Raw genomic sequence first — 11131 nt, 5'->3', positions numbered from 1 at the left:
TTTCAGATTTGGTTGTGTTAACTTGAATACACTCTCCAACATTTAGGCGAGTCTCTTCACATCTCTTAGCAGTCAACCATCCCACTAATGCATTCCCTTCCTGATAGTAACAAATTGGAAATTTAGTTCCGTGGGGTATTATAACAGTTTTGGCCACAAGTGCAGATGCCTTAATCCTAGTCAAGGTTACTAATTGACTACACGGGTCATAAATTTTCCCCCAATGAGATCCATTCCATCCGCTGTATGCTTTGGACATATATACGTGATCCTCACCAGTCATTGTTATGTACATAGCTTGAACAATACAGTCAGTGACACCATAACTAAATGGTCGTGCCCATAAAGTTGGTTGTGTGCTGGATATTGGGATGTATGAACAGACATAGCAGTCTGTCTCATTAACTGATTGAGCTACGATTGTTGCATAATTGTACCATGAGTTTTGCTGTAATGGATTGTCTGTGGTATCATTTTATCTCATCGAGTAGTGCTAGCATCTGTTTAGGTATGTATCTTTTATTGATTTTTGCGAACGCTTCGCTTTGTCTAGCTGTCCCTTGTAACCGGAAATGATGAAGTAAATATATTACCCCTGCTAACAGAAGCAACATTATCATACAACAACAAAAACAAGAGCATTTCTTTCTGCTATGAACCTCTCGGATTTCTCCCTTACGTCGTCTAACTCTTTCTCTCCTCAGCAGGAGCTCTTCGTCCTTCATGTTGACTGGTACAGGTGTCATCTTTAGTGACCGTTCAAAAGGTGCAGTTTGTCTGGGCTTAGGGGCTGAAGGTGACAGTTCAGTCTCAGTTCAGTTCAGCAAGGGACTGACTAACAACTAGCAAGACTAACAACTCATAAAATCCCCATCAGTCTGGAATATTTGACATATTAACATATACATAACTTGGAGAGTGAAATAAACTCATCAGGCACAAAGAATCACTATCCAATATTTGACTTATTTAAAATATTTTAAGGCCTGATCATGATTTTTCTTTTAGTGCACTTTTACATTTTGTAAAAGCCAAACTTTGAGTTGTGTAAAAATGTCTTTAGTGCCTCATTCATCTGTTCCTGCAGTAATCTTCTAACATCTTCTCATATTTGACAGTTAATCTCACTTTGGTGACTTTTCTCCCTGTCAGGGTTTTAAAGGTTAAATTGCGGTTTCCACTGAGGTAATTCACACGTGACGGTGTTTTTTGGAACGTCCTCTTGGTGGCAGTGTAGCTCTGCTGTTCAATCAGCACCAATGTGCAGCCCTGATCACCCCTGACCTTTAAGGCCCCACTTCAGAATATCAGAAGTGGGGAAAACATAGAATATTAAATCAAATGTTCAAGTTGCTGAACTCAAAATGCTTTTATATTATGTAATTTAAAAAAGCCATAAAATGTTTGCTGGCAAAATTCATAATTAGTGTGATGAATTGAGTTAATTCCTCAACCGGATATATGAAAGAAATGAGACTCACCTGTGCTGAACTGTCAGTGTTCACATGACCTGAATGAATGGATGATGGATTTAATACATAAAAAGGGGGTCGACAGTTTCCCGTTTCTTTCTTATAACCGTGAAGACGAGCAAGCATCAGGAATGTCTGCATCGAAAATCAAACGATCACCAAAGATAGTAGAGAAGCTTGAATCTTCGACTGGACTGGGTTGCTTGACGCGAGGACGTTTCGCTTCAAATCGCAGAAGCTTCCTCAGCTAAAATTCTTGCTTTGGTAGTCTGACTTCTGTCTTGACTCTTGTAGAGAAGAATAATCAAGAAGTCACAAAAGCTGGAGTTTTAAACCTAACCAGACCCCTCCTACCGAGAGGCAGACTGCTATAGGCTAGTGACTAAACAATAGCTCTAATTAGCACCTATTGTGCTCTAGTTAGCACCCTCCTAATGACAGGGCAGCTGTCCCTCCTAATGATGGGATGGACCCTCTCCTGATGGCTCCCTTGATGACTCTCCTGATGACGTGAATGACTCATTACCATGAACAAAAGACTGAAACTGCTTTGACCTGAGTACCCCATTGTAAACAGGGGATAAAGCGTGTCTGAGACCCCCTCCCCGGTTAAGGCTGTTTTTCAACTGTTTTACAAAGAATGCTTCCTTGACACCCCTCTCAAACCATTTCTTCTCTCTGGCTAAGATTTTAACTTCCTTGTCCTCAAACGTGTGGTTAGTGTCTTTCAGTTGGAAATGAACTGCAGACTGAGGTCCACTGGCGCCCTCTCTGCGGTGCTGGTATAGCCTTTGGTGTAAAGGTTGTTTAGTCTCACCTATGTAGTGTTCATTACAGTTTTCCTGACATCTGATATAATACACTACATTGCTCTGTTTGTAACTAGGGATCCTGTCCTTAGGGTGAACTAATTTCTGTCTCAAGGTGTTAACCAGTTTAAAGTAAACTGGGATTTTGTGCTGTCTGAAGATCCTCTGTAGTTTTTTCCCCTACTCCTGCTAAATAAGGGAGAGACACTCCTCTTCTTCTTGTCTCCGTCTCCTGTCTATCTGGTCTCTTTGTTTTCTGGGACTTCTGCACTTTGTCCAGGGACCATCGTGGGTACCCACATACTGTGAGGGCTTTCCGTACAAGTTGTTGTTCTTTAGCCCTTTCTCTGCAGTTGTGGGCACCTGTAGGGCTCTGTGATGAGTCATTCATGTCATCAGGAGAGTCATCAAGGGAGCCATCAGGGGAGGCTTCCATTCCATCATTAGGAGGGACAGCTGCCCTGTCATTAGGAGGGTGCTAACTAGAGCACAATAGGTGCTAATTACAGCTATTGTTTAGTCACTAGCCTGTAGCAGTCGGCCTCTCGGTAGGAGGAGTCTGGTTAGGTTAAAAAAACTCCAGCTTTTGTTGGCATCTGTTTTATTCTTCTCTACAAGAGTCAAGACAGAAGTCAGACTGCCAGACCAAGAATTTTAGCTGAGGAAGCTTCTGCGATTTGAAGCGAAACGTCCTCACGTCAAGCAACCCAGTCCAGTCGAAGATTCAAGCTTCTCTACTATGGAAACCACCTGGACAACTGAGAGCCTACACAGAAACATCACCAAAGATGTTTAAATCACCGTTTCAAAACTTTGTAATTTTATAAAAAAAAAGTTTTACATAAAACTGCTGAGACTCTTGAAGGACATGAAGAAGAAACTCAAGTTTGCAAAGAACTGTGCTGGTTGTGGCAAGACATCTGAAGTGGTCCAGGCTGATCTGGGTCGGTCTGGACTGGTGATTTGTCACAACCCAATTGTATTTTTTTTTCAAATCTCCATATAAGACCTCCTATTGTGATATTCCGAATACATTCCACCCAATGAAGTTATTCTTCCAGAAAATCCCAAAAGTTTGAATATTCAACATTGTAATGAAAATGTAGCCTGGCAGGTTTGTGGATCGTGTGGTTAGTGTTACAGTGCAAAGGTCCCAGGTTTGCTTCCCACCTGCTCGTTTTTGTGTGATCATGTTTGCGTGACTCCAGCCTCCTCCCACTTCCAAACACACAGGTGAACTAGTGACTCTGAGCTGACAGTGGGTGTGAATGTGACCCTGCGACAGACTGGCGATGAACCCCGCCTTATAGATTAGATAGAACTTTATTGATCCCCTGGGAAGACCCCCTCAGAGAAATTGAGGTTCCAGCAGCATTGTATAGCAGCACACAGGGTAAGAAGCCCACAGAGTATCAAAAGTGAAAGTAAAAAAGTATCTTGATAGGCTGGAAAATCACTTTGGATTTACTGGGAGTGCCCTTGCATGGCTGACGTCATACGTGACCAGTCGTTCTCACTGTGTTTTGTACAGTAACACTATCTCTAACCTTAGTGACATGAAATTTGGGGTTCCACAGGGATCTGTCTTAGGCCCCCTGCTTTTCTCCCTTTATATAGCACCCCTTGGGCACATATTGTGGCGTTTTGGGATTACCTTTCACTGCTATGCAGATGATACTCAGTTATACATGCCGATAACTGCTGGTAATCTCATTCACATAAAATCCTTACAAGATTGCCTTGCAGCAGTGAGAAGTTGGATGTCTAGAAACTTACTACTTTTAAACTCTGATAAGACTGAAATGATGGTTCTTGGTCCAGTGAGACATTGGCATCAATTTGACCAGTTAACGCTCAGCCTCAGCTCGTGTGTCATACATCACACTGACAAAGTGAGGAACCTTGGGGTAATTTTTGATCCTTCATTGTCCTTTGGCCTCCACATTAGAAATATTATGAGGACTGCTTTCTTCCACCTGCAAAATATAGCGAAGATTCGTCCCATCCTGTTTATGGCTGATGCTGAGACCCTGATTCATGCATTTATCTCTTCTAGATTGGACTACTGCAATGTTCTATTTTCTGGTTTACAGCAGTCTAGCATTAGGGCTCTCCAGTTGGTTCAAAATGCTGCAGCCAGACTTTTGACATGAAGCAGAAAGTATAACCACATTACACCCATTTTGGCATCCCTTCACTGGTTTCCTGTCCCAGTGAGATCAGATTTTAAGGTTCTGCTACTAACCTATAAAATTATTAATGGACTGACACCTCCCTACCTAGCTGACCTAATTAAACCTTACGTACCGGCCCGGGGTTTACATTCTCAGGGTGCAAGACTACTTTGTGTCCCTAAGGTGAATAAGAAGTCTGCAGGTGACAGAGCTTTCTCTTATCGTGCCCATGTTCTGTTGAATGATCTCCCTGTGTCAATAAAACAGTCAGATTCTGTGGAGATTTTCAAGTCCAGATTTAAGACGCACTTATTTTCCCTTTCATGGCTAGCATACTGGTACAGTTTTGTTTTACGCTTTTTACTCTTTTAATTCATTTATTAGTAATTGGAGTGGACTGCAGCCTCAACTTTACCTAAATTCTGGGTCTTTAAGTGAAGTTTAGGGCTAGTGGCCGGCGATCACGTTAGTATTTCTCTGTTTTTCTTGTTGTTTAATGCTGACAAATTATACAGTATTTTTTGTCTTTCTGATGCCTGATTCTGTTTTTTCTCTCTGTTTAAGGTGCAGCTTCATCCAAAGATGGGAGTTGTATTCGTGTTGGCGATCTTCCTGTCCTGTGCGCCAATAGCATTTCTTGTATATTCGTCCGTGAATTGTTCTATAATTTAAGTTTGTAGCATGGTCCAAGTAGAGGGTCACCCCTTTGAGTCTGGTCTGCTTGAGGTTTCTTCCACAGAGGGAGTTTTTCCTTACCACTCTTGCTCTGGGGCAGGGGTAGGCAACCTGTTCCAGAAAGAGCCATGAGGGTGCAGGTTTTCTTTGCAGCCACTGACTCCACCAGGTGATTTCACTGATTAACTGATTCCATCTGCTCAAAGTGATATTAATCAGTAAAATCACCTGGTGGAGTCAGTGGCTGCAAAGAAAACCTGCACCCTCATGGCTCTTTCTGGAACAGGTTGCCTACCCCTGCTCTGGGGGTTGGTAAGGTTAGACCTTACCTGTGTGAAGCGCTTTGAGGCAACTGTGTTGTGATTTGGTGCTATACAGTGTTCAGAATAATAGTAGTGCTATGTAACTAAAAAGATTAATCCAGGTTTTGAGTATATTTCATATTGTTACATGGGAAACAAGGTAACAGTCGATTCAGTAGATTCTCACAAATCCAACAAGACCAAGCATTCATGATATGCACACTCTTAAGGCTATGAAATTGGGCTTTTATAGTAAAAAAAGAGTAGAAAAGGGGGTGTTCACAATAATAGTAGTGTGGCATTCAATCAGTGAGTTTGTCAATTTTGTGGAACAAACAGGTGTGAATCAGGTGTCCCCTATTTAAGGATGAAGCCAGCACCTGTTGAACATGCTTTTCTCTTTGAAAGCCTGAGGAAAATGGGACGTTCAAGACATTGTTCAGAAGAACAGCGTAGTTTGATTAAAAAGTTGATTGGAGAGGGGAAAACTTATACGCAGGTGCAAAAAATTATAGGCTGCTCATCTGCAATGATCTCCAATGCTTTAAAATGGCCAAAAAAAAAAAAAAAAAAAAAAAAAAAAAAGAGGTGCGTGGAAGAAAACAGAAAACAACCATCAAAATGGGATGAGGAATAACCAGAATGGCAAAGGCTCACCCATTGAACAGCTCCAGGATGATCAAAGACAGTCTGGAGTTACGCCTGTGTGAAGCTAAGTTATTTGCAAGAATCCCCCGTAAAGTCCCTCTGTTAAATAAAAGACATGTGCAGAAGAGGTTACAATTTGCCAAAGAACACATCAACTGGCCTAAAGAGAAATGGAGGAATATTTTGTGTACTGATGAGAGTGAAATTGTTCTTTTTGGGTCCAAGGGCCGCAGACAGTTTGTGAGATGACCCCGAAACTCTGAATTCAAGCCACAGTTCACAGTGAAGACAGTGAAGCATGGTGGTGCAAGCATCATGATATGGGCATGTTTCTCCTACTATGGTGTTGGGCCTATATATCACATACCAGGTATCATGGATCAGTTTGGATATGTCAAAATACTTGAAGAGGTCATGTTGCCTTATGCTGAAGAGGACATGCCCTTGAAATGGGTGTTTCAACAAGACAATGACCCCAAGCACACTAGTAACCGAGCAAAATCTTGGTTCCAAACCAACAAAATTAATGCCTCGCAGATGTGAAGAAATCATGAAAAACTGTGGTTATACAACTAAATACTAGTTTAGAGATTCACGGGATTGCTAAAAAAGCAGTTTGAACATAATAGTTTTGAGTTTGTAGCGTCAACAGCAGATGCTACTATTATTGTGAACACCCCCTTTTCTACTTTTTTTTTTTTACTAATAGCCCTATTTCATAGCCTTAAGAGTGTGCATATCATGAATGCTTGGTCTTGTTGGATTTGTGAGAATCTACTGAATCTACTGGTACCTTGTTTCCCATGTAACAATAAAAAATGTACTCAAAACCTGGATTAATCTTTTAGTCACATAGGACTACTATTATTCTGAACACTACTGTATAAATGAAAATAAATTGAAACTGAAAAAAGATGAACAGTTTACAATATGAATACCAGACATACTGATCAATGCTGGTTTACTGCCTACTACTGTTCCTCTCCTTCCCGTCCTCTGTCTTCCTGGTACTCCTCCTCCCCCTGAGTGAGGAGTTGTACAGTCTGATGGTCTGAGGGACAAAGGAGTTTTTCAGTCTGTTGGTCCTGCACTTGGGAAGGAGCAGTCTGTGGCTGCAGATGCTCTTCTGCTGGGATAGTCTCCAGCTCCCCTGCAGCCCTCAAATGGAATAAGTGAGATTGGAAAATAAATGAAATGAATAAGTTGTCAAAATTTCACCTCAACCTTAAACTATTAGAACACCCCCAAAACTTGTATGTTTTCAAAAACATTGTGGCGAATATAAAAAGTTGTGGGTGGTGTTACATTTAGGGATGAGGTGAAATTTTAAAACACTTTCTCAATTCAACACTAAATGTTATAACATTCAGGTTCACAGTTCACTGGAAGTCGAACTGTTCCAGTCGCTGAGCAGTAACCAACTGGAACTGAACAATCCTGGCAGTCTTCAAAGATCTACAGTTTGTTTATTTGCTATGGCCTCAGAAAACTCTGCAAACATCATCCAAGTGTGATTATTCCAGAATTTTTGCAGAGGTCACAGTATATTATCCAAACTCTCAGCACTGCTGTTATTTGTCACAGTGTCCAGTGCAGGTTTGGATTTCGATGTTGATGCCTTCATCAATGACGTAGAGTTTCCTGTTTTAATCCCTGCTGCTGTCCTCTGACTCACCAGTGCAGTGTCCTTCATGCTACATTAGGTCTCCGTGTCCAGGCTCTGCGGGAATAAATGATGAGGCAGTGCCGGTCTTGGAATTCACTGTGTGGTCCTTGAAGAAGATGGAGTGCTGCTTCATCTGAAGTACCTCCATCCTTCACCTCACATTTTGTTGGGTTGCATTGTGTCACGGAGCCCAAGCGAGAGCTACTTGTCAATCTGTTACTATGTTACCATGTGCTGGTGGAGCTCAGCATCAAGGTCTGTGCATCAAGCACATTTTACAGTTTAATTTGTTTTACTTGCCACGGTGCACAAATGCTGTTGTTTCACATGCTTTGACGTAACCCAGTAATCATTCAAAATGTCAAACTTGATTATTGGTTCAGGAAAATCCAGAAATCCATCCAAGCCGCAGAGCACTTTGTCTAAAAGACTGACACCAATTTGGAATGCTTTAATTTAACTTTGATTCTAGCTGTCTGCAAGATCATGAAACAATCTGCACTCCTCATAAAAACATTTTTTTACAACTTGGCATCATAGTGTAGCCAGGGCGAATGATTCATCCATTTTGGAATGAAACAGGATTTATCTCACTTGCCTGTTTTTCTTTAGTTAATGGGGAAAGTCAACATTTTGGGGGATCCAAAGACATTCCCAGACCAGACTGGATATGCAGTTTGTTTACTGCAATATCTTAAGGATTTACTCTGTTTCCGCCCCACTGGATGTGTCCAGGAAGCCTTCGGGGGGCGATGTTCAGGGGGCCATCCTCCTCCCAATGAGAAGCCCGTCCCACTCCTTTCAGCAGAAAGCAGTTTTCCTTGTCCTCTGAGCTCCTCCGGTCTATCAGAGTTGTTCACTATGTTCCTGAGGATGAGCCTCTGAGCCCAACCACCCTGGAAAGTAAATTTATTTAAGCCATTTCTTTCTATGATCTAATTATTTCCAACACTAACCAGAGTTGATGAACGTAGGTGAGGGTTGGAACTGAACTCAGTTGGTAAATTGAGAGCTTCACCTCCCACTTCAGGTCCTTCATCATCAGCACAGTCGAGACTCTAGAGAGCAACGCCTGCACGAGTGCAGTCTGCCTGTCAGTCTCCAATTCTATCATTCAAGACCCCAAGATACTGAGTTACTTCTGAGGGCCAGACCACAGCACCAATGCCTCAGACCTTGACGCACTGCAGCCCAAACTGATAAAACTCCACTGCAAAACCCTTCAGTGGACCCTGGACACCGTCAGAACACATCATCTGCAAAAAGCAGAGAAACGATCCAGACAACGGCTTTAAAGTGAAACTTCAGTAAAACTAAATAACCACAAAAGAAAACAAACACAAACTCAAAAAAAAAACCCATTGTGGTAAACATATATACTCTATATTATATAGAAGCTGCTCTTGGAACAGAAATGATTGTACGCTGACATAACTATGAAAACCGTAAACTAATGTGATGAACTAAAAACATCTGTTAGTATCTCAGCAGCAGCTTAATGAACATGTGCAGGTAGAATGACAAAATGGCTGCTGGAAGTCACATGACACAGCTTCAACCAACCAACAGAATGGCTCCAAAGTAAGGAGGAAGAAAACGAAGAGGGAAAAGAGGATGGAAGAAAGATAAGTAAGGAATTAATAAAACAAAAGGTGCAAATAAGAAAAGGAACAAAGAAGGGAGGGAGTGCAGATACAGAGAAGGAAACTGACAGAGAGGAGGGAAGAAGAAAGGAACAAAGGCGGAAGGAAATAAAAACAAAACAACGGCACAAGGAAGGAAAGAAAAAGGAAACAACTGCATAGGGAAGGAAAAAATATGAGACAACAGCACAGGAAAGGAAAGAAAAAGGAAACAACAGTACAGGAAAGGAAAGAAAAAATAGGAAACAATGGCATCGGGAAGGAAAGAAAAAGGGTACAATGGCATAGGGAAGGAAAATATAGGAACCAATGCCACAGGGAAGGAAAGAAAAAGGGAATAACGGCACAGGGAAGGAGAGAAAAAGTAAATAATGGCATAGGGAAGGAAAATATAGGAAACAATGGCACAAGGAAGGAAAGAAAAAGGAACCAGCAGTACAGGGAAGGAAAGAAAAAGGAAACAACTGCATAGGGGAGGAAAAAATATGAGACAACAGCACAGGAAAGGAAAGAAAAAATAGGAAACAATGGCATCGGGAAGGAAAGAAAAAGGGTATAATGGCATAGGGAAGGAAAATATAGGAACCAATGCCACAGGGAAGGAAAGAAAAAGGGAATAACGGCTCAGGGAAGCAGAGAAAAAGCAAGTAATGGCATAGGGAAGGAAAATATAGGAAACAATGGCACAAGGAAGGAAAGAAAAAGGGACCAGCAGTACAGGGAAAGAAAGAAAAAGAAAACAATGGCATAGGGAAGGAAAGAAAAAGGGAATAACAGCATAGGGAAGGAAAAAATAGGAAACAACAGCATAGGAAAGGAAAAAGGGGGAATAGTGGCACAGGGAAGGAAAGAAAGAGGGAACAAAGGTATGGTATAGTGAAGGAAAGAAAGAGGAAACAATGGCATAGGCATAGGGAAGGAAAGAGACGGAAAGAAGTGAAGAAACTTTTCAAACCCTCCAACCAAAACAAATCTGTGCAGATAACCATTAGGTGGTGACTATGAATTATTGAGGAGCGACGAGCAGAAATGTCTAAAAGAGGAACCGTGTGACTTTTGCAGCAGTGTGTCCTTGACACGACTCTCCTCTTTGTGATGTTGCAGATCACACACACACACACACACACACACACACACACACACACACACACACACACACACACACACACACACACACACACACACACACACACACACACACACACACACACACACACACACACACACACACACACAGGATGGTGATCCTAACCTCACAAATAATCTCTTTAGTGGAAAATATCTTAAAGGAGTCACAAATACTGCAGCAGACACCCAGTCTGAGTTCCTGTGGTAAAGACTGTACGTTACTTTTCATTCTGTTTTTAGAGATCGGGATGCTGCATGTGACAGCGGAATTTGCACTTAAAAGTACAGTGTGTAGAATTTAGTGCCATCTAGTGGTGACTTTGCAGAATGTAGAACATCTTCATGTACAAACTATCACAAAGTACATTGCTCATGTTACTGGTGCATATATGTATTTGCTGTTTTGCAGGAATGGTGGATTTCTGTAGTTCTCATGGCAGCTGATCAGTCCACTTTCATTTGTTCAGTTCTAAATATACTTAAAAAAATTCTTGCAAAGGAAATAATTGTCAAATGTGAGTAGAGCAGTTGGAAGCTTGATAGCTAACAATCTGATAATATAACTCTAAAAAACAAACAAACAAAAAACCCTGAATGTGTCCTTTAATATTGCT

This window comes from Thalassophryne amazonica, chromosome 15 (assembly GCF_902500255.1).
Source record: "Thalassophryne amazonica chromosome 15, fThaAma1.1, whole genome shotgun sequence".
NCBI lineage: Eukaryota > Metazoa > Chordata > Actinopteri > Batrachoidiformes > Batrachoididae > Thalassophryne > Thalassophryne amazonica.
This window is presented reverse-complemented; position numbering follows the sequence as displayed.